Source organism: Austrofundulus limnaeus, unplaced genomic scaffold (assembly GCF_001266775.1).
Source record: "Austrofundulus limnaeus strain Quisiro unplaced genomic scaffold, Austrofundulus_limnaeus-1.0 Scaffold59, whole genome shotgun sequence".
Classification (NCBI taxonomy): Eukaryota; Metazoa; Chordata; class Actinopteri; order Cyprinodontiformes; family Rivulidae; genus Austrofundulus; species Austrofundulus limnaeus.
In genome coordinates this window covers 1316479-1322868 of record NW_013952461.1, presented here as the reverse complement: position 1 = coordinate 1322868, position 6390 = coordinate 1316479, and the positions used below count along the sequence as shown (strand labels likewise).

The window sequence follows — 6390 nt, the reverse complement described above, 5'->3', positions numbered from 1 at the left end:
TTGTAAGATTAAGCTGTAAAAGGGTTCATACACCACTAGTTGGCAGTGTTGTGCATATGTTGTACATTAATTGCCAGCTAGTAAGTGTGAAATTGAATTTGTGCTTTAAAATTAGCTTCCGCTAGTTTTACTATCGCATTAGCGTTTTTGCAGTTGCAGACCTAAATATTTTTATAAGCGCTTTAGAAACTGCGGAGCTAATTTTTGAATTAGCGCTGCCCACCACTGTACAATACTCATTGATGCACATCAGCTGCTACCTTTTATGCCAGAGTTTAAAACGGAAATCGTCTTATGCTCAGAATAGATGATGTGGTCGCTTTGGTCAAACCCTGAAAACAGCATGAGCAGTTGGATTTATGTTGTGAATGCCTGTCAGCTTAGTACAAAATTTGTAAAATCGATTGCAAATCCACATGCAAAAGCGATTTCTCTGTCCGTTCTTCGATTGCGGGCGATAACAAACCCCCCAATCGTGCTCCTCCATTAATTCCCCRTTCCTTCAGTTGTGCCAAAGGATGAGGGCCAGTCAATGCAGCACACATGCTGTCTGGCTCTAAAACAGACACAGCTCACTTTGTCTTCTCCTGAGATCACTGAATTATGGAAGACCCTCGATTGCGCTTGAACTGCGCGGGTTTTCATCACAGSGCTGGAGGTCACTTTGACTTTCCCCTTTATGCTCATCATATATGCAACAACGGCGCGGCCTCGGCTGCTGAGACGAGCCGGTTTTAGGTCAACCTGCAAAGGCCGACATGCGAGATTTAAGGAACGGGAGATGGAGCTGAGAAAGAAGGAAGAAAAGAAGAGAAATTCATGGTCAAATATAACAAAAGCAGCAGCATTTCTCAGCTTTAAAGAAATCGTCTGGTCATTCTTGAAGTGATGCTCCATCTAATCGTTATCAGTACTGAACTATATCAGCAGTGAGTAAGTATGGAGAAAATGACACTAATAGTAAACAAAATGAGATTGTTTTTAAGTTAACAAAGTAACTTTTTCAAAAACAACAAACTGGTATAAAAGAATGCTCCATTAGCTAATTAAAACCAGCTAACGTAGTGCATTGTCAAAATTAAAAAAAATACTCATGGTCATGAAAAAAAAGCTTCTTCGTCTTTGATTTAATCATTAGATGGAAGTGTTTTTGTGAGGCGTGGGAGATGCAACCTTGAGCTGCGTGAGTGGGAGGGGAAAAAGCCCACAATATGTGTTTATATAAAGATAATAAAATAAATCACATAAAGCCTGGAAGCCAGCAGATTGCGTCAAATCTTTACTTTGTCACTATATTTTATTCTGAGTATTGGCGACTGGAAAGAAATGACTCGTTTTTAACAGGAAGAAACCTCCAGCAGATTTGGGGCTAGGATGAGCAGCATCTGCCTCGACTGGCTGGGCTTTGAAGGGACACAAAATGGGACAAATTCAAACACAGAATGACTGGACCGGGTGTCGTTTCTATAGGGGAAAACAAAGTAATAGAAATAATTACAAATACAAACATGGAGACAAGAGCGAGCTCTATGACTGATATATCTATGACCATGACAGAACGACACATCAAAACTGACTGGACTGTCCCTTTAAGAGTGTTTTCATATAGAGTGGTATGTATCTGCATGTATAATGCACACGCCCTGAGATAATGGCGTGGATTTGCAGCGCCGGCTGCTTACGGTGTTGTGGTGATGTGTCGGAATTAGTCCCCGATGTCCCATTCGCCCGCGTCCAGGTTTCCTGCAGCATCCTGCACTTAATACAAGCCGGGCGAGTTGTGATGACATAGTACCGTTTTACTGCTCCCTGCAGACATCCTTCTCTACTCTAACAGCAAGATTAGTGGCTGGCTGGAGAGCCCTAAAGCCTGCAATATCTGTGCTGACCAATAAACTAAACAACAAGCGTGCAAAAAAAAAAAAAAAAAAAAGAAAAAAGGCAGCTACGGGTCATGTTTGCCGATATAAAAATAACGCCGGGACACACAGCGAGCTGCCAATAAAAGCTAATGAATACACAGCAAGTTTTTAAAGTATCAGTGTGATTGATTTCTGTAAGACTGAGAACAATGTCTGGGGGAGGGCGGGAAGCGCTGCCGTTTGACTTTATATTGTAGAACATAATGATGAAAATTAAACACAGATTCCTCAGCGGCATCAAAGCGGACATATCTTCAGGGTATCAGCAGTGGGAGCATCCTCGCTGCACATTTTGCCCTCTGAGGCCTAATTCTGCGTTTCTGTGATGGAGGGGGCGGGGAGGCATCGCCCTGGGCCTCCCCCTTCCCCTATAACACAGCCACAGATAAAGCGCAGCGGGCTGATCACCAAACATTGCTTTTTTTTCCCTGATAAATCCTCGCTGGTCTCCAGCGACTCGATATGACATTCATTTAAAAGTCATCGTTAATAAAGACGGTATTTTCATGTCCTAATTCCCCGACTCGTCGTTGTAGGTACCGGCGACCCAGCTCCCTCCACTCTCCTTGGCTGCTACGTTTGACCTACTTTTATCTCCACCGTATTATAAACAGATCTACTAATGGCCTTCATTTATTCATTTGGAAGTCAAGTTGTGCTGCAACTGGCGCCCTCCCAACCCATTCATGTGTAATGTGTACAACACTGGCCCTCCCTGCCCCCAAACTTAGTGTGCAGAAAACCTCAGGCTAAAGCGTCCCGTGTGAGGTTGAATATCAGATGCAACCCCTGCGTTTTATTTGTTGTTACAAATCTAAGCTGATTTTGTGGAAACTTTAGAAACTTTTTGGCCGTAAATGTTTCTGCACAGATTGTAAAAAATGAGATCAGAAACCGTTCCGACTGCTGTTGTTTCCGCCCCCGTGGTCTTGAATTATTGCCTTTGTGCAGCCGTATACATCTAGGCCAATAAAACAACAAAAACAAAACAGAAAAAAAAAATTCTATCACCTCTGATGTGAATGACTCCCATTGTTGACTAAGTGTGAGAGCAGAAGCCCAGCTCCTAACCTTTAGACAGATCGCAGCACAGTCTGCCAACAGTGTTCAACGTTCTCACACAAAACTACAACCAAAAACAAGATCAACTCCACCGCAGTGCTAAATCTGTCACTCTGTGAGAGATAAGAAAATCAAATTGGGTTTCTTCTCTTTGAAAATGTAAAGTTGCCAAAATTGAGATTGCTTAAAAAAAAAATCCAGATAATCTTAATATGAAGACGTGATGTTTTTATTTGATGAAATTTATGACAGCGTTACAAACACCTACACAGCTGCCATCTCGAACGGAACAAAACTGATAAAATATTCAAATTTAAAGGCCTAGCAGTCATTGAGGAAATGCATACCCTCAGCTACTACTAAATAAACTTGACCTCAATATCTCTATTTTTTGATTGATTAGTAGATTTTGATTTATTTTTGATAAATTTACAACATTACAAGAAAAATAAAATAAAGTGAAACACTATTTTACAAATAAAAATCAAAAAGAGTACGCTGAAGCCAAGGCTTATATTTGTCTACCATATTCAAAAAACCTCAGTCTACAAAATAAAAGGTATCCACAGACATACCTGTACCCCTTTACAATCAGGCTCCCCTTATAGATTGGCTTGTGAAAAGTTTCTAGATGGGGTATTAATTCATCTGTAAACACTTTATAAATCATTGATAAGTGTTTATTATGCATTAATTGAGGATGAGGAGACAAAACTGTCCAGTTTCTTGCCAAAAAGTGAGCCAAATCTGTTCACATTACATCTAAAGGTGCTATATTAAACATTTCAGATAGGTTATTACCTTGTAAGCACAATAATGTATTGGAAACACATATTTTACACATAATATTGTACTGTATTACTGATTATACATATTCACAATTATCAAAGGGAGCCTTATTGTAAAGTGTAAAACAGTACACTATTAATTAATTACTAATAAACATGTATAAATATAAGGGAGCCTTATACTGTAAATAGTGTACTGTTTTACACTTTATAGTAAGGTTCCCTTTAACAGTTTGTCTCTGCTTGTCCTTAATTAATGCATAATAAAGACTTATTAATACTTTATAAAGTGTTTACAGGTAAATTAATAACCTATCTATAACTATTTATAAGCCATCTATAAGGGGAGCCTTATTGTAAAGTGGTACCCGCATGCCTTAAATATACATGTGTATACATATAGACATGCATATACATACTGTATATTACATTCAGGTACAAAATACAAATATAAATCTACAAAACAGTATAGGCTTATGTAATGTTACATTTTAAGACTCTTTTAAAGCTCGACAAGCACATAATTTCTGATCATTGTTCCCATAGTTTCACACTAATAACTGCAACACATCTAGATTTTACTTGACTTTTCTCTTTAGCATGTTCAAAGATTAACCTCGTAAATTATATTCATTCTCTCTTGACTTAAATAATTTCTAAAATCCAGCAGGAAGACTTTTATTCAATGCATTATTTCTAGTATTTTTACATGTATAATGTCCCAAAATTTCAAAGTGTTAATTTGAATAAAATGTTTATTAGTTGTTCACAATAAATGTATCAATATGTTAGTTTTTTACTGCACATTGTGTGGGTATGTATGTGTGTGTGTGTGGGGGGGGGGGGGGGTTTAATGTCTATGTCTTATCGATATGTTTAACTGCACACTGGAGACTAGTGAAACGCAATTTCAACTTCTGTGCAAACCCCGTTACATAGATTTTGACAAGGTACACTTGAACTTGAACAATATCCCACTAATCGCTTTTTTTGTAACTTAACTAATATGTTAATAGTTGTTTTATATTTTATTTGCATTTCATCATATTTCTGAGCAATATGACAAATAGGGCATAATCATGGATGAGTATATAGCATACAAAACTTGTACATTTAACTTACTAAAATGACTAGCTATGGTGGCCACCTAAAGGTTTCACAAAATATTTAGCTAATGCTAAAACAGTTTTTACCTTTAGCAATAAAAATGCTTGTTGCTAATTGGAAATAACTGAAACTTTCAGTTTTGTGATAAACGTAATCCTAAATGCTATCAAATCTAAGAAGATTTTTTTTTCTTACACGGATGATCTAACAAACATCTTTTTATCAATATTTATCTCTGGTGGCAGATGGCTCGCCCTATTCAAAAATAAGTATCCAGCCATGTGAGTCATGGAGCTACAGAAGCTGCGACAGCATTTAAGCACAAGAAAAGCTGATCTAAGTGACAGATTCGGCTTCGCTGATTTCGATCCAGGTCAAAGGGTTATGTTTACGGTGAACAAGGAGGCCGGCTTCTCCCTCCTTTGCTTTGTGATTGGTGCCCACTGGGAGCTGGCGTCCCCAGAGATCCCGGGCATCATTGTCCCCGCGTGTGAGTGTGAATGAGTCACGTCTGGGCTGGAGCGTGTCTGAGAGTGGTGAGGCGGAGAATTCAGCGGGGAGGACTGCGCGGGGCGAAGAGCTGTCTCCATAATCCAGGGTAAACACTGAGCAGCATGACTGCACGCCTTAGACGTGACCAGAGCCGGCAGAGCAGAAATGGATGAAATGATGAGGCTGCTGCTTGCCTGCATGCCTGTCCACTTCTGCACCTGTTTTCTACCCCCCCGTTTTGTAACACCTCGGAGGATTTCAGAGGTAGATTCTCAACACTAAATTAACCTCTGGGTGGCACTGCTGGTGCCTGTTGTTTAAGGTCATGGTAGACTCAAACTAAGCTCTGCAAACATCATTCAGTTTGCTATTTACTGTTAGCTCTCAAGAGCACAGTTGGACGCCCCCCACCTTATTTTCAAGCAAAGACAGGAAAGTGCTCACAACCTGCACAAGTGCACAATACAAACTTCACGAAAGGCCTTTACCTGGAACTTTAATGTTTGACTTGAACGTTCAAACACAAAGTCAGCCTTAGAAAACTCAAAACCAATAACAAGATTTAGAAAAACAACAAGCTGACCACCAGTTTGGGACATTTTGTATGAAAACCCAACATACTTCTCGTACTTTTCCTTGACATGAAACCATTAAAATAAAAAAATTTAAAAAAAAAACTTTTTATTCATTTTTTTAAATCCTCCTAATTCAGTTTTATATATATATAAGAAGCTTAACCTGGTTCAGGGTCTCATCGGTTTTTAAAGCTGATTATTTGAAGGACCTGTGCTTGGAATGCTCTTGACAAAGCAGATACAATTATTAAATTCAAAATGTTCCACCAATTCTCAGAGAACTATAAAAAAAATCAATTTGTGCGCAGTCTTGATAAAAAAGCAGGCTAAAAATTACAAAAAGGAAAATAAAACATTTTTTTAAAAAAAAAAAGAAGCAAATCAGCACTGATAGTGAGGTTCATTTTGTTAAATTTGCTTAAAGGAATCCCTGATTAGTTGTAA

The 6390-nt window shown here is 38.7% G+C and overlaps 1 protein-coding gene across 2 annotated transcripts in view; it reads left to right on the top strand.

Moving 5' to 3' along the window:
• The window catches only part of LOC106518319 (plexin-A2), a gene marked incomplete at its 3' end in the record, with an annotated part of 115173 nt that overhangs the window by 9195 nt on the left and 99588 nt on the right, over nucleotides 1–6390 (top strand).